General features: G+C 31.9%; 2 non-coding genes across 2 annotated transcripts; both read right to left on the bottom strand.

The window, feature by feature from the left end:
- Nucleotides 1–2,406: 2,406 nt before the first annotated feature.
- Nucleotides 2,407–2,533, bottom strand: LOC126032674 (small nucleolar RNA SNORA51). Its single transcript, XR_007503903.1, has one exon. It is a non-coding gene; the product is annotated as a small nucleolar RNA SNORA51 (small nucleolar RNA).
- A 19,952-nt stretch (nt 2,534–22,485) lies between these two features.
- On the bottom strand, nt 22,486–22,592 carry LOC126027507 (U6 spliceosomal RNA). The gene has a single exon (XR_007502278.1). It is a non-coding gene; the product is annotated as a U6 spliceosomal RNA (small nuclear RNA).
- Between the last annotated feature and the right edge of the window lie 559 nt (nt 22,593–23,151).

The raw sequence follows: 23,151 nt of genomic DNA on the forward strand, positions 1-23,151 counted from the left end.
TCTTTCTCCTTAGTCACAGAATCTTGAGTGTGGGATAATTAGCTGCCTTAGTAACATCAAGAAATAAATGAGGCATGGGACACCTGACAACATAGATCTACAAATGTTCTATGTATTCTGTGTGCTTTTTATTTTGTGAGGTTTAGGATTAAACCCCTGGCCTGTGTTTTGGACCCAAAGGGAAGAATATTGTTGACAGAACGAGGATGTTCAGGCTATTAGAAGAAATTAAAACAAAATCTTGCTGAAAGATTGTTATTCATGAAACTCTAAAAGATATGAGCTTCTATGATAAAAGAGAGGGTGACATACTGTATCTTTCTAAGAATGCATATTTTTTTTGTCTCATAGTCCATTTGATATCATTTTCGCCTACAGATTCCATGAAAATGGTATGAGAATTTTTCTATGGTCTGAATAAAATATAAGGGGTAATTCTTTTCTGTATGAAATTTGTTTCGTTTTGTTTTGCTTTTGATAGAGTTCCCACATCTTTCTTCTCCTTTTATGCAGTCATCCCTGCCTAACTTTTGTGTTTAATAGTTCTTTGTAACTACTGATCAAATTTTCTCAAAAGGACATCAAGATAAGCTCATGAGAATAGAAAGTTTTACTTTGAGTATTTTATATCATGTAAAAAAAACAGAGAAATATTATATTTAGTCCTGACTTTGAACAGCTAGTCTCTTAAAAGTCTAAAAGTAAAAGTTGTATCTGTATTTGCTTGACCTGGGAATGTTCCTTGCATTGAGGCATCATTTGACAAGGAGATAACAAGTTGCATTACCAAAGTGAGAGCATCTCTGAAAACTGGCAGGAATGGTAATGGAGCAATGTGCAGTGCAGATGAAAATCAACACTTCAAAGTAAGAATAGTGTTGAATTCTCTTTGGAGACAGGGTGAAATTCTGAGTAAATTGCAATTTTATTAGGTTTTCTTTTTGTACCAATTCAAATAATAGAACAGAGTATCTGACAGAAGGTACTAGACTTTGAGTCCACAGAGGAAAGTAGATTCTCTCTTTCGTGGACACATATCATGATCATTCTTAATTTCTGATCTTTATTGATCTGATTTCCTTTTCTGAAATTCTTTTTGCAATCCATCCTTTAATACAAATACCATATGCCTTTCATAGTTGAGAAAATGGTAGTTATATGGTGTGTTCTATATTCCATAGCTAAATTCATATTGTAGTCAAATATATTTGCATGTAAATGTTTATAATTCAACTTAATTTTTGTTTGTTTTGGGGGCCACACCCAATTATGCTTAGGAGTTACTCCTGGTTATGCACTCAAAAATTGCCCCTAGTTTGAGGGACCATATGGGATGCTGGGGATCGAACAGAGGTTCGTCCTGAGTCAGCCACTACAAGGCAAACATGCTACCACTGCGCTATGGCTCCAGTCCCTCATCTTAATCTTCATCACTATTCTGTAAGGTAAATGCCACTATTGCTCTCAATTTTCAAATAACTAAATTAAGAGAAGAAGTACAGTAACATGTTCAGATCAATCAGTTAATGATTAGAGTCATCCAAATTTTATTTTAGGTTCACTGGTTACATCTTCACAAATTTCCAATAGTAGTATATGCTACACTACCTCTAAAATTAGTCAAGTACTCTTACAGGCTTTATAAAACCTTCACTATTAATTCTGCCCAGAATTATATGCTTTCTTTTCATGATAATTGCACATTTTGCTTCCACTATTCATGTCAACACCCATCTTTTTTGTAATTTAGATAATTATATATGATGTTTATTTTCCCTTAAGATTACATAATTTTATATAAATATATATTCAAACCTAACACTAAATTATACATTATACATACTGTAGGGGATCTATATAAGTGTGATTACTCAAAATTTACATATTTTTGTCCTGACAGTAAATACAGAATGAACTAATAATTGATCAAAATAAATCAAATTTAGATAGATATAATAAAATAATAAAAATATTTGTTCATTATTGTGAAGATAATATTTCTAAGAATTAATGTCTCTTGAACATGAAAAATTTTGCCACATTTCTATGATTACTTCTTTAAAGTGTCATATTGATCAGAAAACTGCAGAAATCCAGTTCAATTGTGTAGGCAGAGCAAGTGAGAACATTTCTGAACAATTCAGTAGTGACTAGGTCAGAAGTCTGTCAAGTCAGACACTAAAGTGATGTGCAGAAAACAAGCCAGAAGCAATGCAAAAATCAATAAAGACATCTGAGAAATAACTAGGGTTGACCAGACCTTCTGGGCAGGTCTTTCCAGAAAGATGTAATCTAACATACATAAACCAACCAGCACTATGTAGACCAAATGAAAGAGATGTAAGTGCCATAAGTCTTTTACTGAGGCTCCGGAGGAAATCACAGGATAAACGCACATGTATAATTTTTTGTCCCCCAATTCACAATACAGATTAGGCAAAAGGCCTGTGTTGAGGTGTATATGGTGTGCAATCACTGTCCTCTTTCTAAACAGTCAGTGTAAAGAACACAGCCGCACATGTATAATTGATACTTGTGAGCATGATGGTCATCAGCAGACCTAAAAATTCATTGTGAAGTGACTGATGGAGCATCCTTGCATGGAACAAGTAATAATGAAATTATTATTATAAAGTTGCTCCAAAACATATTGATTTAAAAGGTCCTAATGTAAAATTGATTAGTTATACAAGTATTTCTCTTTGTTATCCAATATTTCTGTTTTTAAGCAAAGTATCACATAAAAATACTACCTTTCAAAATTAGCCGAAACTTATTTTATGTGCATTTCTTAGTACAGTAACTGACTCTGATAAATGTGCTCAAAATGAGAAAAAAGATGTGGCAGATGTGGAAATAATTGAATACAGTACTGTTCATTATTTTTAATAATTATTGAGAATGTACTATGGTAAATGCTAGGTATAAATATTTTAAACAAAATCAACCAGAGTTACATTTATATCTAGGGTAGCTTAAAATCTGGTGAAAGAAATATATTGTCAACAACAAGTAAACCAATTTATCTCAGTTGTGAAATTTGCTGTAAAGTAAAATTAAGGGTTATTTATGTACTCAGGGTTATTTTAAATTGAATGGCAGAGGCAACTTCATTTGAGAAGTTATATTGAAATCTAAATATAGAAGATAAGGAGCATACAATTATGATAATGGTGTTGAGAGGAAACTTTTCCAGGCAGAAGGAATCCTATGGTTATAAGTTCTAAGGAAGGAACAAACTTGACTTAGTCTCTCGGCTGGAATACAACTGAAATGATGGAGGAGAAGAAGAAAATAAATTAAGAAAGGGCAGGTGTAAGTTTATTCAGGGCTTTTTAAGTTGTTGTGAGGAACTTGAACTTAATTGTAGAAATAATTAGAGGTGATTAAAAATATCCAGTTTAGAATTGTCTGCTTTATAGTGCTAAAATTCTGGATTAAGAATAGTAGTAGGTTGGACATTTAGGACCCACTTTTCATCGTCCAATTAGAAATGATACTGGATCGTGGTTTGTAGAGACAGTAAGAATAAGAAGAGTGGTAGAAAAAAGCTGAGATTAATTTTAGAGAGCATCAATAGAGCATATACATAGGACCACCTTTTTATATAGAATAAAGGATGTATATTATAATTCTATAATTCATTATAATATGTGTCAACTTTTTCAGTAGTCAAGTATTAAATGGTTCTAAATAATTTTATTCATACATTTATTTAAATAGTCTATCAATTCTAATATGTTCATTTAAAATATCATTCCCTGAAATTGGATTATTTTATCATTGAAAGCCAATCGAAAAAAATGCTGTATCTGTACTTGTTGGGTTTTTTTTTAACAGCATGAGAAGTTCTAAGATTTTAAATTTATGCCATTTCTGTCCATATGTTATTTTAAATTTATCCAGCAAAGGCTTTTTCAAAGACATCTTCAGTCTCAAGCTGAATAGGACCCTAAAGCTGTGAAATTCAGAGAGTCTGACATCAAAGCACACTATAGGGCACAACAAAAAATGTTGTATTCCAAGTGTTTTAGCTGTAAATTAATTCCCATCAGCTGAGAAAGCAAGATAGAGTTGACAAAAAATGTAGTGGAGCCCATAAAATTATGGTGTTATTTATTTCTTGCTTGAAAATTATTCAGCATGGAGTACATTTTCAAAGCATTTATGGGAATTGGGCAGCAGAATCCCCTTGCGATGTTTTGAAATTTTACCCACAAGGATATCACTACATTCATAACTGTAATTATTTTCCATCTGACTTCAACCCATGTTTTTAACTATTAGTAATACTGCTTTTTTATACCAAGATTAACAGTAGCTCGTAACATTAGCTAGTTAATATAATTAATCCCATAACTCACTAATCATAGTGGCATAAATCAATCCTCTGCTTGACTACAAAATGGCATAGATTTTTTGTTTTCCTGCAGTTTTTCTAGAACTGTGCCTGGAAACATCATTCAGACAACTTTCCCTAATAACTCACTATCCTGTGCCAGTAGACCACTGGCATGCAGCTGAGTTACTACAGTTGACAGATTCATCTGGCTTGGAACCATCACAGATAGAGTTCATTTTAAGCAAATGAACCATGTGATCCAGGTGGCAATGAGCTTGGAGTGGCAATTCAGAACCAGTTGTACATATAGTCTGAATAAGCAGCTATCTCTTCACTACAACTTGAAATTAAAAACCGTCTCCTCTGGCTAGTATCTCTAGAATCATTCCTCACTTGATATTACCTAACTTGCTTATCAGATATTAATATTCTTCCCCTTTGAATGACATTACTTAATATGCCACTAAGATTCACATTTATTATATTTAAAATTCAGTAATAAGGAAAAATTATTACTGAGTTAATAGGCCTTCCCTACCAAACAACCAGTCTAATAGTAAAATATTTGACTTCCTTCTGTAATTCTTATGTACTACTCTGAATTCTTCACTAAAATGAATTGTTCTCTCTCTTAGGGTTTGGATTTGGGGTGTGAAATTTTATTTGGCTCAAAGAACATATTTAAGTCACAACTCAACTGTAAAGAGATCTTTCTAAATATAGATAAAATTACATTTATATAATTATAATCTCTGAAAACAGAGATCATAGTAGACACTGCTGTGTGTGCTTTACAAACCAAAACAAATACATATACAAATGCATATACATATATTTTCGTTGTCAAAGTATTTTAGCAGCATTTTAAAATAAGCAATGTGATTACTTTTCTTGCCTATTGAAATTCTTTATATGAGGCTTATTTTAAAATCTGTGAAATAAAGAATCAAATGAAGGGTGCAAAGTTGATTTTATATCTATGCTTTATTTTTGACAGTCATATATTTGAAAAGTTACCTTTGATAATGAATATGTATGAATCTACATAAATGAAATATACAGGAAGATATAACACACATTCATGGATTAGCTACATCATTAGCACTACTAGACAAGTATCCATATTTTAGGTAATTTTTACAATTATTTTGAAGTTTAGCTTAAGGCACAAATACTTTTAGAAACAAAATGTGCAATAGACTTACTCAATTTCTTGTTTGATGCGTTAACAATTCTATAGTTAAATTAGTTACATCAAAATTTATACTTAGATTTATTGTTTCAGTTCTATTATTATAATGTCCCTGGAATATAAAAACCTTAGTATCTAATGTATTTGTTTTGTTTGTTTCTTGGACAGAAACTGTATTTGATTTCATTGTTTTTAACACAATATTTATTCAGCATTTATGTCATTATATGTGATTTATAATATTAAAATAATATACTAGGTATACAATATTCCATTGCCATAAATCACCCACCTACCTTGCCAACCTCCATTTATTTTGCTCTTTCTCCAGTTTATTTGTTTTTTTAATATTTACTTTATTTAAGCATTGTTCATGGTTGAGTTTCAGACATATAATGTGCATCACCCTTCACCAATGCACATTTCTCACCACCAGTGTTTCCCTGCAATCTACCCTCCTTTGCCTGCCTCTAGGGCAGGCATTTTATCTCTCTCACCCTCTCTCATGATTTCTCTCTCAATCTCTCACTCTCTCTCTTCTTTTATTGACACTATAGTTTGTACTGCTCTTATTGAATTTATCCCAAAGGACTATTATTGTCTGTTTACTTATTTTGAGGATGTTTTTCATCTTCTGTTCATTTTGTCTTCTCCAATTTCTTCTGCTGAATCAAGCTTTAATGCAGCCTATTTTCCAGCTCACTGATTCTGCCTCAGCAGCTGTTTCTCTGCTGGAGAAGCTTTCCAATGAGGTTTTCATTTCACCTACCATGTTATTCAGTCTTGATATTTCTGTTTGAAGTTTTCTCATTTATACACTCACATCCTCTCAAGTGTTATGTGCTGTATGTTCCATGGTTTCTTTGAACAGCTTTAACATTTCCTTTTGAAAGTCCTTATCAGGCATGACTTTAGGTCCTCTAGTTAGGTGGCTAATGTCTGGTGAGTCTTCAGAACTAACATCATCAGTTGTTATGTCATACCCTGCCTTTACCCAACACAAATGCATTTCCTCAAAATTCCTCTTCCTTTTCACCAAGCCCTTTGGCTTGTAAATGTCCTCCTGGATAGGTAATTTTGTCTCTCTTCAACTCTTTTCCTCCTGACTGGTAAATAAAGAATGTTTCAGTTTTAGTTTGTGGCCAAGAGACCGCAAGGTAAGAACCAAACTGACTCCATGAGTCTCTTTTGACTGGTTTCGTTTATTAACTCTTAAGGCTGCTCTTCTTCAGACCCATTCCCCTAGAGTTGGAAATACTGCACATACGGTGATTTTACATCACTCATAAGGTATTCTGGGGTTTTGCATTGTTTTCCCATTATAACCTTTGTGATGTGGTGATGCTCTTATATATTGTGGTGGGGCTCCTTAAATAGAATAAATGTACAGACACAGTGTGAAGTGGAGCAACCATGCTCTTGCTTGTACTCACTCACCTCACCTCAGTTCCAAATGGCCCTTTTTATTTTAAACGCTGCCCACAATGTGCAGCCACTCCCACCACTGCTGGTCAACAGTCTGTATTTTTTTTCTTCCTTGATGCACTTTAGACTGGGCTCACTAACTTAAGTTCAGTTAAAAAAATATATATCTCATGTGTTTTTCTTTACCCTAAAAATGTTTACAAAGTGAATTAATCACAAATGTTTCTAGCTGTTTTCAGTTTATTGAATTTCCATATAAGGCCTTATTTCTATTCACTTAGAAACTATCACTTCCTCATACACTTAACCCTGCTCACCTCAGACGTTAGGATTAGCAATATAAGGGAAGAGTTATGCTTCTTTTGCCTATATAAACACTATGGTCCAAAAGATTTTGATTTTTCTTTATACTGTTCACATTATTTGTGTGAAAGACAATAATGTACGGTGTAAACTACAATGACTCAAACACATAAGTAATAATCTCCTTTCCTTGGACTTTTGTGAGAACAGGAGACAAGTGGCTTTCTTCTAATTTGGTTTATAACACAAAGGTGATAGGATGCAACTACTGAAAATTACTTTACAATATGGAAGTGCTTTTTTGTGAAAGAAAAATAATTATTATTTGTACTAAAGGTTTATGAAGGTCTTTAAATGTTCAATTTTTTTACACATAAGTATTTTATTAAATCATTCACAAGCAACACAAAATACCTATCAAAGTATACCACATTAAGAACACTTAGCTTTCAGATCATAAGGGAAAATAGTATTACTCTACTTTAACTGGAGAGAGGATTGATGAAGTAAACTAGTAGTCATAAGAGAGTTATGTGACAAGAAACTGTGTGTCTTCTAAGGAGTTCAAAACAACTTTGATTACATCTCCAAAGAGATAGATTTCACAATCTGTATGAAAAACCTTCTAAATACGTTTTCCCCAGTTACTCCTCTGTAAGTAAATCAAGTTTTCCTATAATAATCAAGTCTGATTCATCTTTTGTTTGTTTGTTTGTTTTTGTTTTTTGTGGGGGGAAGACACACCCGGCAGTGCTCAGGAGTTAACTCCTGGTTCCACGCTCAGAAATCACTCCTGGTCGGCTTGGGGAACCATATGGGATATCGGGATTTGAACCAATGACCTTCTGCATGAAAGGCAAATGCCTTACCTCCATGCTATCTCTCCGGCCTCAAGTCTGATTCATCTTGATGGCAGTGTTGAAATTTCTATCTAGAAATAGTAAACAAGTAATGTGAAAGATTTAATATGCTACATTTTATTTATTTTGGATTTTAGGTCATACTCAAACATTCTCAGAATTTACTCCTAGTTCTGACTCAGAAATCACTCCAAGCAGTATTTAGAGAACTATATTGGGTACTAGGGATCAAAGTCAAGTTGGCCACATGTAAAGCAAATAATATAGTATTATTTCTCTAGTCTCATTATGATCAATTTTAGTAATTCTCCAGATAAAAGAAAAGCATAGAAAAAATGTAGAATAAAAGTAGCCAAGTTCTAGAATAACTGTAATTTAAAATCATTCCATAAAAAAGTTAGACATTTCTTATTTATTTTATTAACATATTAAAACTATTTTCCTTAAATAATCTTACTTGGGTATTATAATGATAATTTTTAAAACATTTTAAGTTATTTAGTGATTAAGCAAAACTGCACACTATTCTATATTTAGAGAGTAATTTGCCTCATTTCTATTAAAAGAGGAACCCCTTAAATTTTGTGGATCCAATCAAGAAACAATATGCTTAGTAAGTTTCTCAAAGTTTTTTAGTCTTATTATAAATATTATGTTGGTAAATTTGGAGGTAGTTTATTTCATATCATTTTTATTTGATTCCCATTTTATTCAATTGCCTAATAGTCTAACCTAAGATACTTGTATTTATGAACCTAAGTTTTGTCATTGTTAGAACTATAGCAAGGGGAAAAATTGTATTTTCTTAGTAGCAATTGAAAGAGATTTTGAGTAGATAATTGTGGAATAGAGAAAAGTCTAAGAATAATATCTGGTTTTTCTATGGATAAGAGGTGATGGGGGAATCACACTCTGCAAATAAGAGTTAAGAAAAAAGATAAGTGCTGTATTGCATCCCAAAGATAGGGACAGGAGTTGATTCAAAGGAAGTTTTATGTAAGAGCCAAGCCCATTGTCATTTCAATAACACTATTATGAAAGTCTGTATTGTTTACTTTTCTGTATATGTGTTTTTGCTGTAAATCAAATAAGTGCTAAATTCTATAATAGGTATTATGAGAAAATAGGCATGCAGGAAAAAGTTATCTTTTATTTTTATTAACTCGTTTTAAAAACAATTGTGAGAGATCATTTTTTTGAGTGTAAGTGCCTAATAGAGTATTTGATCAATACACCGTCAGATAGTAGAAACTGTTGCTATGACCACTCCTATGTTAGGAACTCTGAGTCAGAGACCACAGCCAAAGACTAGGCTGGGGAAGCCTTAGCTGCCTATTACCACAACGGAAGGCACTGAGCTTGACAATTCACCTGTACCCAGAAGAGAGGGCACTAGGTATCAAGAGACCTTGGCTGCATGTCCATGATGCACTCAGGGGAAAGGGAAACTGATAGGGGATGTGGCAAAAATATTTTAGACATGACTTCACTTGCATCCTAAAGACCTTTCTTGGAGACTCTCTCAAAGGCCACTCATATTTCTGAAATATACCCTGACACAAGAAGTTGTGTATGCTTAAGCAATTCCTTATTAACGGTCCTCAAACCTAGCTTTGTTGTTAGTCAAAGTGCAGTCATATTAAAGGTTAATATTTTAAGCCCAGCACAGAAACAAAGCCAAAACATAAAAAAAAAACCAGTCTTTGAAAACTGATCTTGATAGTAGAAAATTCAGACAAGATAGCAGAAGCAGCACAGAAACGGGAGGCTGCCCTGGGTCAGTAAAAATAAACATACAGCTTGTCCTGAGCAGCTTGCCCTGCAAATTTTGTTTTGTACAGTGTGAGAACTAACAGTTATGTCTGCAATTATGATGCCTTGCCAAGAAATTTAGTATAAGTATTCTATCTTTAAAATACAATAAACGGAACAGAATTTGAACCTCACTTCTGTGTATGATCCTGCTTCCCAATTACCAACTTCATACACCCACCTTTACAATGGAACCCAAGAATTTCCTTAGTGCCCATACCAAGCAGGCTGTGACAGCTGTCATGTCTGCTATGTCACCACTTTATATTGTAGGATAATGCCAACCTTTGTGCAATATTTTTTTAACATTTACTTTAAATATACAATGCTGCAAAACTACCACTGATATCTGGTAAAAATGATAAAAATTATAATTAGATAATAATAATTATTATTATAATTAGATATGTCAATAATATATTAATAATAATTATAATTATAATTAGATATATTATAATTATATTATAATTAGATAATAATAATAATAGATTAGGCAACATATATAAATGACAAGTGCAGCTAGTCTTTTGTAATAAACTGTAAAGTTAAAAGATAGGGATCTGTAAGAAAGGAAGATCAAGAAATCTCCAAAAATATGTAATATATATTACATATTTAATATATATTAAATATTAAATATTTAATATATATTAAAAATCAGGTAGAACATTGTCAGTGAATTCAATCTTACTACTGATTTCTTTGTTTTTACTAGTTACTGAATGATTTACTATTTATCACATCAGTATTTTAGATGAATTTCTCAATGATAAACTATGTCATAGCTGATTGAAAAACTACTCCATCTAGTATTATAGCTGTATTTATTTTTGGAGCTATGAACATGATAAAGAAGAATTAGTTAAAATGGCTGCTATGGTGATAGAAGAGTCACCATAATGACTGCTAATTTTATACCACTACCACTACCTTTAATTTACTTAGAGAAGCAATATTGTAGTTTGATAGATATAATCTACTCAAGAAGGTTATATGTGAGAAAAATGAACCAGAATTTCTACTTTTAGTTTATGTTATGCCTTCCAAAAATCTGTGTAAGTCTATTTTAACAATAAAAAGTTAAAATAGTATTTTATATTAAAAATAGACTAGGTAAGTAAATCATGATATATTTGTACAATAAAACATATAGAAATAAATTATCTAAAATAAGTATAAAATATGTATCTAAAACAACAAATTATTTGAATTATTGTATAACAATATGAAGAGAAAGTATAGATATTCTAATTCTTATTGCATGTGCTTTCTGAAACCACAGAAGTGGTATATAGTCTAAAATCAGAATAGTTGTTGCTAGTTTAAGGGAGAAGAAAAATATGTAATCATATATATATATGTATATATAATTACAGAATCATATTTAGATCTCATAGCCTAAGTAAAAAGTGTTTTCATGAAAGAACTTATTTCTTATTTATTGAGCAATATTTTCATGATTTGAAATTTTTGTATATTTATTACACTTTAGTTAATGTCCTCTTTGAAAATGAGTACCTAAGAACAATAATTTTATATTAACTTAAAACAGACATATAATACTAAATGCCAGGTATTATCTTAAATAACTTAGTTATCATATAAGTAAATTTTAATCCCTTGAGTAATCCAAGTTACTGTTCTCTAAAAGCTAGAATCCCTATTTTACAGAGAAGAGATCAGAGACAAAGAAAAATTTAACATTTAACCCCGTTTTCTATAACTAAAAAAGCAATGGATATATTAAAGCCATTAATCTTGGTACATGAGTTTGTACTTCCAGTTTATTAGGTTTCTAATAGTTCACAGAAAATACGATGCACTCCAAACTCTGTTAAGTACTCTCATGTATATTATAAGTACCCAGGTATGTGTGTGTGTGTGTGTGTGTGTGTGTGTGTGTGTGTGTGTGTGTGTGTAATAAGGAGAGCCACATCTTATATCAGGTTGGAGTCTAAATCAAGGCATAAGAAAAATCATGCATACAATTAATTGTCCTTGCCAGTATTAAATATCACTTCAATCACGGGTAAGATCAGTTCTATTTGCATTATCCTCCTTGTAAGTGGGGCACAGTTACTTTAGATAAAAACAAAAGTACTTGGATTATACTAAATACCATCACTGTACAAAGATAATATGCCATGAGCAATTAGATTTAATTCTCCTTGGAGAAAGATCTAACTATGAAAAGCATTTCAGTACTATGGGTAGCTAAAGGAATAAACATTTCAGCCCTCAAGTATATGCAGAACTCATCCATACTATTTGCATTTTTATATCCTTTTCCTTCCCTCCTCTGTGGTCATATTATGTATGCTAGGAAGCCCTTTTAGTATTCCAGAGGAAAGAAGATTTAACACGTGGCACTTGGAATTTCAACACCGTTGTGAGGGTTTTGGAACAAAGATTAAAGATGATTCCAGAAGAGAGAAAAATGACTTGCTGAAAATTATTAGGAAGCTAAGATGTTTGGATTAGGGTAGGAGGAAGTGGATAAGGATGATAATCTTCTTATTCATTTGATGATACAGGAAAAATCATTCTCATTATTTAATTTCTTTGAAAACTGCTACAAATCTCAAAAATTTTAATTGACCATCGTGCTGAATCCGGGCTTATATGAGTTTAAATCTGCCTCACCTCCATTATCCTAGTATGGGTTATTACCTTCAGACACATGCAGGCACAGAAAGACAAACATGTGAACACTTGAGAACAAACATATGAACACCTGACAAACATGTGAACACCTAAAGTGGCCTTTTACAACCATCAGAATAAAAATATCCATATAAACCAATTGGGCTGGTGCTTTGATGTTTCTACCAGCATATCAACCTAAGAAAATAATTATGGTTTTAAGTGCTGCATTGTGTAGTAATTTGTTATGGCACCCTAATAAACTGATACCTCATCAAAGAGGGTCATTCTATAACTGCTGCTAGAAATGTTAGTTTTTCTATTTCTTCTTCTTTCAAATAGAGTGCCTATTGTTGCACAATAATCCATAATTATATAAAAAAGAGAATTTGACCATACAAATCTAAAATATGGGATAGGGATATTGCATTGATATCAGTAATTTTTCAATCGACCCCTTAAAACCTAGAATTCTAAAACACCTAAAGTTGAATATCTAGAAGTATAAAAGTCTTGATCTCTGAAAGAAAACTGATATGAATGTTGATTTTTTTTCAAGATAAAAGTTTGTTCATACAATGTTATTTATAAAGAAAAATTGTAAACAATATATGACAGAAGAGAGGATAGACATACTATGAGTCACAGTCATAAAGAAAGAAACACCTCTAAAAGATCATTCATGGAAGTTTATAAAGAGCCTACAGCATTGTCACAGCAATTATGATCAATTCCATTTGGATAAAACATTCATAATTAGTACAGTATAACTAGCCTCAACAACAAAATGTACTATGTGAGAGAATATATAAATATGTATGTATAATAATTATGTGCAGTTTATTAAATTGTTTATTGGAAGCATGAATGTTGAAATACATAGTTAGAACCACTAAATTAGGGGTCTCCAGAACCAAGAAAGTGTGTATGTGTATATGTGTATACATACATATGCAAATATGTATGCTTATGTATATATGTTTTATATGAAAAATTGGCTCACATGATTATTGAAAATAACAAATCCAAACTCTGCAGAGAAGGGTTGGCAAGTTGGAGATACAAGAGACTCAATTGTGCACCTAAAGACACTGAGTGCTTAGGGAAGATAGTTTTTCTGTTCTTTTTTTTTTTTTTTTTTTTTTAGGGTATATTAACTACTTCCAGCAAATGTCACTGCGATTTTTGTTTTTCAAATATACTATCTTTATTTAAGCACCATGATTACAAAATGAGTGTAGTTGAGTTTCATTTATAAAAAAGAACACCCCCCCTTCACCTTGCAATCTTCTCACCACCAATGCCCGCATCACTTCCTCCTCCAACTCCTGCCTGTATTTGAGACAGACATTTTGTCTCTTTTGGTCTAAGCAAGCCTCCAATTGATTAGCAGGAGTTCATAGATTAACTCTATATTATCACTTAGGTAATAAGTTTATAATAATGTTTAAGTTTACAGTATTGATGTACAATGTTAAATCATACAACTATCACCACAGTGCTCAACGACCTTGGACCCCATGAGTATGTCTCCTCCACCCTCCATTATTTAGTAGTCAACAATTTTAGTTTTAATGAATACCATTACTTCCCTTTGCCATTACTCACAAGTTTCAGAACCTCCACTTTTGTCTCCATGGTATACTATAATCTTTTCTTCAATTTCTAACCTCTACCTGGCACTCTCAGTTCTGTAATCTATTGTTAAAGGGTTATTATCAACTGATATTGTCTTGATTTTTTTCTCTATGTGCAAAAAAAAAGATATCATATTATATTGATCTACCTGTCTTATTTTGCTAAGCATGATGTCCTCTAATCTTATCCAAGTTGCTACAAAGTAAAATACTTTATTTTTTGTGGCCATATAATATTTGTCATGCATGTATAGCACCAATTTTCACAAATTTAAATTTTAATATTACCCCCAAGATTGCTTCCAGATTGATATAAAATTAACAATCTCAACCACATACATATTTACTACAAATGTTTATAGTATCAGTTTTTCATTTTTTTCTTACAAAATAACTGATGCTTTACTTGTAAAGGACTGTTTAAAAAATGTGTGCTTGCCTTGTCCTAATGTAGCTTTATTATTCTACATCATTGGTGATCATTGATATTTTATTCCCCTGCATGCTCTACTATATCACATTTAGAAAATATGTTTACAATGGTGAAGTTTATACTACACAGTCTTAATAATAAGCTGTTTTTCAACTTCTTGGGCAAGCCCTTTTTCTATAGCCCAGTCCAATGACATGCTAGACATTAAGGAAGAGCTTGAATAATGTAAAAAAAAACACCTGAATTAGTTTTCAGGCATTGGATAGCCCATTTTCCCTCTATTTTGGTCACAAATGGGCATAATTTTTCTAGTGTTTTGCCTTTGTGTGGTTCAATCTCTAAGGGGCTGATAACTATACAACCAATCTCCTATGTTTGACAAATTACATGTGAAGCTATCATAGAAGTCATAGAAGCCCAATAAACAAAACCAACAATAAAATGCTCAACTATCAAAAAAAACTTAGTAAAACCTCAGAAAAAGATATAATGACCATATGGTAAGATATGACAACTTTCACAAATTTTTTCAATAAAGTTTTTTAAAATAATTTCATCACCATTTAGTTATACCAATCAATATTAAGTAAATTATTCATACCTACCAGGAGCAGGCTTTAGGAAAGTTAGGAAACAGAGAGAATGTTGGTGGTGGGTTTGGCGTTAGAACATAGAATGCCAGAAATAACTAATATGAGCAACTCTGTATGCAATAGTGCTTAAAATAAAAAAATTTAAATTAAAAATATTTATGACAGGAGCTGAGCTCTATAGCAGGTAGGATGCTTGTCATGGATACAGCTAAGCCTAATTCAATCCCTGAGACTGCATATATTTCTTCAAGCTGACCAGGAGGGATTATCAATGTGTAGAACCAGAGGAAGCCTTGAGCAGAGCCAGATGTTATCCCAAAATTAAATATACATAATTGTTTTTAATTTAAATACAAAACCATTTTAAAAAGAGAGAACACAAATGTGGTTGAAATTTATTTAAAGTAATAAAAGCCTCAATATAGTCAAATAAATCCTGGAATAAAAAGAGTGTAAAAGGCTTTTCTTCCCTCAACTTTAAATTATACTATAAGCTATAGTAATCAAGACATATAGTAAATATCAAAACACTCTAGTAGTGACATTCTGTATCTCCAACCAATAGTATGAAATTGATATCCCAAAGACAAATCCTCAAGTTTATGAAGAGCTAATCTTTGACAAAGGAGTGGAGTATGAAGTAGAGCAAGTAAAGACTGTTGAACAAAATAATATTGTAAAAAAAAATTATGACCTATAAAAATAAAAAGAAGAAAAGAAAATAGAAGAATAGAAGGAGAATAGTAGAGAAAGAAGAAAATATGCTCAGCCTTTTGCTTAAATGTCAACTCAAAATAAATTAAAGTCTTGATATTTCATCTGAGTCAATAAATAATATTGAGAAAAATATAGTCAAAAAACTTATTACATTGACTCCTAACTTCGATGAATCAATCAAATTGGCCAAGAAAACATAAGGAAAATAAAAAATGGAACCACATCAAACTAAGATTATTCTGTACTCCAAAATAAATAATGACAAGAATAGAAAGCAACTAAACATACAGAAAGAGAATTTTTGCTTACTAATCTGACAAAAGGTAATCTCCAAGATGCATAAAGAAAGTGCAAAACTATAAGAAACCAATAAATTAACATCCAAAAAATGGAGAGAAGAGATGAACAAAATCTTCAAAAAATATAGAAATGGCTAATCGACATTTCAAATTGCTCTTCATAATTTATTATTAGGGAAGTTTAAATTAAAGCAAAAAAATAAGATATCTTACACAGGTTTGACTGGAATACATAACAAAATTAAAAACAAAAATAAATAGGGTTGTCATGGACATAAAAAAAGAAACTCTCAACTATTGTTTGTGGGAATGTTTACTGGCTTTACCTTTCCAAATAACAATATAGACATATTTCAGAAACATAGAACTGAGCTTCCATTTGGTCCAGAAATTCTGCTTCTTGGTATCTATATAAAGGCCCTAAAACTGTTCCCAAAAACATCTCTTCTATGTTCGATACAACACTGTATACAATAATCCAAATCTGAGAGCAACCCAAATGTCTAAGAACACATGACTGGTTAAAGAAATTTAGACATGATGAATTAAATTAATTTAAATTATATAATATTTATATTTATCATTATATGTCATATAATAACATGTTATTGCTTGAATGAAGTATATCAGGAGATGTACAAATACAGGATGATATTTCTCATATGTGGAATATAATAGAGTTAGGAAAGAATGATGGAAACTGGGAGAATAGTGGATGAGTGGACACTATCGTAGAACACTTTTAGAACATACATAATAAATCCCATCATAAACAGCATGGTAATTCAGGATGCTAAAATAAAAATAAGATTGTTAAGCCTTCCCTTGTTCTAAAATTTTTCTGCCTCTTAATGATTGGAAAGCAATGTTTGGCTATTTGGAGACTAATGAGAGATACAAAAGCAAAAAAGGTGATTAATTTAAATATTCTAGGGTTTAAGGATAGGGGTACATGGTATGGCTTATTCAGTGGTACTGAGAAATCTGACTCTTTGAGTGGATAGAATTGAAAAGTATAGCTAAATGAAGCAAGAATTATAAATTGGTTCTTAGTTTCTCTTTTGCAGCCTCTTGTAGATAATTCTGGGACATTTAAAGAAGAGTAAAATGTACACGAAAGTAAACTAAATCAATATAAGTATACTCTACACATGACTACCATCTCTGCCCTGAGAGTGGTCCAAAAACTAAAACAAAGAAACAACTGAAGACCATGTTATTATAACTAGAAGAAAAACAATTACTGTTATAAAGAAAAACTTGTTAATGAAGTATACTCTTTTAATGAAAATACAAAAAATTTTAAATTAATAAATATGAATGTCTTAGGATATTTTCAGACAACATTTTTATTTTGTGGTTTGACTTCTTGTTCCTTGAAGTAAAATACAAAAGGAAAAGATAAAAAATGATGAAGCAGTTATATACAAGAAAGGAAGCTACATTTGATGGTTTGAGGAAGGTTTTTAAATAGAATACAAAAGATAAAAAAAAAAAATCAGGGAATTCACTATTGGGAACACATATTCTAATCATTTGAACTCTACATATAAGAAGAACAAGGTGGGACTTGAACAATAGTACAGCATGTAAGTAAGGTGCTTGCCTTGTATTTAGTCAACATGAATTCAATCCCCTTCATCCCCATGGTCCCATAGCATCACTAGAAGTAATCCCTACTTGTAGATAGAGGTGTAACACCTGAGCATCACCCACAAACAAACAAAAAAAAATATGTGTGAAAATGTTTTGCTTGGGGCCCGGAGAGATAGCACAAGGCGTTTGCCTTGCAAGCAGCCGATCCAGGACCTAAGGTGGTTGGTTCGAATCCCGGTGTCCCATATGGTCCCCTGTGCCTGCCAGGAGCTATTTCTGAGCAGACAGTCAGGAGTAACCCCTGAGCACCGCTGGGTGTGGCCCAAAAACCAAAAAAAAAAAAAGAAAGAAAGAAAGAAAGGAAGGAAGGAAGGAAGGAAGGAAGGAAGGAAGGAAGGAAGGAAGGAAGGAAGGAAGGAAGGAAGGAAGGAAGGAAGGAAGGAAGGAAGGAAGGAAGGAAGGAAGGAAGAAAGAAAGAAAGAAAGAAAGAAAGAAAGAAAGAAAGAAAGAAAGAAAGAAAGAAAGAAAGAAAGAAAGAAAGAAAGAAAGAAAGAAAGAAAGAAAGAAAGAAAGAAAGAAAAGAAAGAAAGAAAGAAAGAAAAAAAGAAAGAAAGAAAGAAAGAAAGAAAGAAAGAAAGAAAGAAAGAAAGAAAGAAAGAAAGAAAGAAAGAAAGAAAGAAAGAAAGAAAGAAAGAAAGAAAGAAAGAAAGAAAGAAAGAAAGAAAATGTTTTGCTTAAGGCCTGTTTCTCTAAGCAGACCCTTTAATAGTTTTAATTTTATAAATAATAGAATTAACATTTACTTAATTGTTTTCATTATAAAATTGGCATCCTACATTAATGTATGTGGCTTTAACTCAGGTTGTCTAGGATGGTGGTTATTTTATGATATAAGATGATAAATTAGATTATGAAAAAAATTATCTAAGGTCCATGAGTGAAATGAGGTTGACCTAAAAGGGCAATTCATTATCTCTGGAAATTTAAGAAAATTTCTAGGTAACACTTTATATATATTTCCACAGAATTCCCTTAAATTTATAAGAAAATTAAAATTCCATAACTCAATACAATGAAAGACCAATGTGTTTTATGCTATTTTAGTAAATTTAAAAAATAACCTGAATTTGGAATATTTGAACACAATTAATATGACAAACATTGAGAGGAAATATCCAAAAACATACTTTACAATTAGTTTTTAATTAATCTTTACAATTATTTTTAAAAGAATTACAGAAGAACTAATAATTTGGGTGAATTAATACCTAGAAAATAACCTGTTTAATAGGTATTTGTTTAAAATGGGGCATTTTCCAGAAAATTTCTAACATGTAGTAAATTAAGTATACTGGAGTCATATCTATTTTCTTCATTGCTAATGCTGATGATGGTAATACAACATATTGCATTTCTATTTATAATTTATATAATTTATAATTTATATAATTATAATATATTATTTATATATTATGTGTAATTATATTTATAATTTATACTATATTATATATAGTATAATATATTGCATTTAGCAATGTAAGAGTTTATTACACTTGCAATACATTTCCAATAAACCTGTAGTTTATAATCATATGATAGTCATATGATGGGATATATTTAATATACATTTGTAAATATACATAAAAACAAAATGAAAATACATAGGGGATTGGATATTAAATCGAAAATATATACAAATTTCAAAATACAAACTTTAATGATTTTATATCAGCATTGGTATACACATTTTTAAGCATCTTTGATAATATAACCTTAGAAATAAACATTTTGAATAGAAGAAAATAAAAGGGATTATATATACCAATGATCTCAGAAAGCACAGATTCTATATTTTGTTCTACCTAAAATGTAAGAGGATCAATTTTTATTCTTTTGAGAGAATATTTTTTATTCTTTTGGTTTTGTGCCACACCTGGTGACGCTCAGGGGTTACTCCTGGCTGCGTGCAAGGCAAATGCCCTACCACTGCACTATTGCTCCAGCCCCAAGGATCAATATTAATAATAGAGAATTTCAAAGATGTAGAAGGATTTTCTTTCTTTTTCTGAATCTTAACCTGGGCTTGCTTTCTTATTAATTGATGAATAATGAACAGTGGGTAAAGCAACTCTATTGTGTAGTACCAATTGTGGTTTAATCCTGGAAGGTAGCTACATAGTTCAGTCTCATATTATTATCTCAAAGAACATTTTGAATAGTCTCCTAGGAAATTTCCCATAGGTAATTCTCTAGACAAGATTGTTGATGTGAATATGTGAAGATTTTTAGAACTGAATTTTTAAAGAATTTTTCTTTACTATTCTAAGGCAAAGTGTCTTAAACTTTTTCATTTGTAATCTCTTTAAGCCTGAAAAAAATCTTATGTGAACACAGAATATAATATAAAATAGGTATTGAAATCAAACATTTAATGAGAATTAATTGTGAACAAAATTATTTTAAACAAATTTTAGAAGTTATAATTCAAGAATACACCCTAGGGGCCAGAGCGGTGACCCAGCATTAGAGCATTTGCCTTGCATGTGGCTGATCTAGGATGGACTGCATTTCAATCCCCTGGCGTCCCCCAAGCCAGGAGCAATTTCTGAGCATATAGCCAGAAGTCACCCCTGAGCATCACCAGGTGTGGCCCAAAAACCAAAAATAAATAAATAAATAAAAATAGACCCTAACAATTTATATTGTAAAAATATGACATGAAGATATTTGCTATTTATTAAAGAAAATTAGGACTTCTTTTGCCTTATGAAAACAAAAAATTGCAAGAAGCACTTCTGAATTACGCATTTTTATGACCTCCCATTATTTAATGACCTAAATGAAATGTAAATTTTTTTCTGTTAGATCACTCACTATCTATAGAAATCCAACTCATTTGTTTTTTTTTTAAATATAAAACAAGGGGCCAGAGAGAAAGTATGGCGGTAGGGCATTTGCTTTGCATGCAGAAGGACTGTGGTACGAATCCCGACATCCCATATGGTCCCCCAAGCCTGCCAGGTGCCATTTCTGAGAGTAGAGCCAGGGGTAACCCCTGAGTGCTGCTGGGTGTGACCCAAAAACCAAATATATATGTTATAAAGCAAAACAATTATTACTAAAATTACTGTAAATATATGTAAATTATTTACTTTTATATAAATCATTTATCATAATAAAATAAAATTATTTTCAAACTTTCAACACTCAGAAAATTATTTAATAATTTATCACCAAAAGGTGACTATAAAATATATTTTAAAGGAAAAAGGGGGTGGAGCAATAGGACAATGGGTACAGCATTTACCTTGCATATGATCAAACAAGGTTCAGTCCTTGGCATCCTATATGGTCCCTGAAATTGCCAGAAGCGATTTCTCATAGTAGAGCCAGAAATAAACACACAGGGGTGTGGCCAAAATCTAAAATAAAGGGGGGAAAATATCAAAAAGAATAAATTCTTTGGAATGCCTGGTTGTGACTCAGAGGTGAGACCAGCATTCTGCAGTGCCACATTAAGGTGAGCAGAGAATCAGACCACTATGCAGAAAAGGCAGGACAAAAACGCTTTGAGAAAAGCCAATAACTGAGCCTTTCTTGTAGTAAAATAGCCTCAACAAAATACATAACAAAAAAAAAAAAACACCACACTAAAAAAAACCACAATCTGGACACAATTTAGAACTAAACAAATGCTTAGTGAACGAGAATGGTAGCTCTGAACACCCAACTGGTGCCAGGCACCTACGTAGCCTCTCTGATGACATTAGAGAAGAAATGTTGAGGATGTGGAAAGAATTCAAAGAAACTATGGAATTAACCAAATGAATAGTAGGAAACTTCAACACCACCCTATCACTTCTTTATATATCAACCAGTATAAAACTGTAAACATATATACTGGGACAGGAACAAAAGCACAACGGTAGGATCTTGACTTGAAAGCGGCCAGGACAGACCTGGGTTTGATCCCCGCCCTGCCATATGTTCCCCTAAGCCTGCTAGGTGCAATTTCTGAGCATACAGCAGAAGTAATCCCTGAGCTCCACCAGGTGTGGCCCAAAACAAAACAAATAAAAAAAATAAATTTAAAAATTAAAAAAATAGGAGTAACCCCTGAGCGCTGCTGGGTGTGACCCAAAAAGCAAAAATAAAAAAGAGGCCAGAGAGATAACATGGAAGTAAGTCGTTTGTCTTTCATGCAGAAGGTCATTGGTTCGAATCCCGTCATCCCATATGGTCCCTGAGCCTGCCAGGAGAGATTTATGAGCATGAAGCTAGGAGTAACCCCTGAGCGCTGCCAGATATGACCCAAAAACCTAAATAAATAAATAAATAAATAAATAAATAAATAAATAAATAAATGAAAATAAAAATATATATACTGGCTTTGAGGAAGAAATGGAAGAGAGTGGCTTAGTGTATGTGTATATATATAATAAACATATATGTTTATATACACACATATATATGGCTTTTTATCTCAAGAAACCTGGGTAAACATTCTTCTCCAATGCACATGGAATGTTCTCAAAGATAGACCACATGCTGAGTCATAAAACATACCTCCATAAAAAAAAAGGATAGAAATTATATTAACTATTTTTCTTTTTTTTTAATCTTTTATCTTAACTTTTTCTTGGAACGCTTCACTAATTTGCGTGTCATCCTTGCGCAGGGGCCATGCTAATATTCTCTGTATCGTTCCAGTTTTAGTATCTGTGCTGCCGAAGCAAGCACGTAGCAACTATGTTTCAGATCATGACATGATGAAATAAAAGTGAAATACTAACAAATACAAAGAAAAATATTTAACACCTAAAAATTACTCATTACTGAACAAGTGAACCAGAGACAAAATTAAAGAGGAAATCTAAAGATTATTGGAAATAAGTGAGAATAAAGGCATGAATTATCAGAATTTGTGGGACTCAGCAAAAACTGTATTAAGAATGTATAGCTTTGCAAGAATTTATCAGGAACAAAGAAAAGGCCTATGTAAGTGACTTAGTGGTGCTGCTTAAAAATAGTAAAATGGCCAACAATGTACTCAAAATAGGCAGAAAGAAAGAAATAATAAAACTAAGGAAGAAATTAATGAATTAGAATTCCGAAAAAATTTTTAAAAGATTAATCGTAGCAAAAGTTGGTTCTTTGAAAAAATAAACAAGACTGATAAAACACTATCAAAGAAAGAGAAAGAAACTTCATGGACTGAAACAGAAATGAAAAGGAGAAGATCACTACAAATACTATAAAAATTCAAATTTTACTCAGATTTTATATCAGAGATTACTTT

Source organism: Suncus etruscus, chromosome 1 (genome assembly GCF_024139225.1).
Source record: "Suncus etruscus isolate mSunEtr1 chromosome 1, mSunEtr1.pri.cur, whole genome shotgun sequence".
Classification (NCBI taxonomy): Eukaryota; Metazoa; Chordata; class Mammalia; order Eulipotyphla; family Soricidae; genus Suncus; species Suncus etruscus.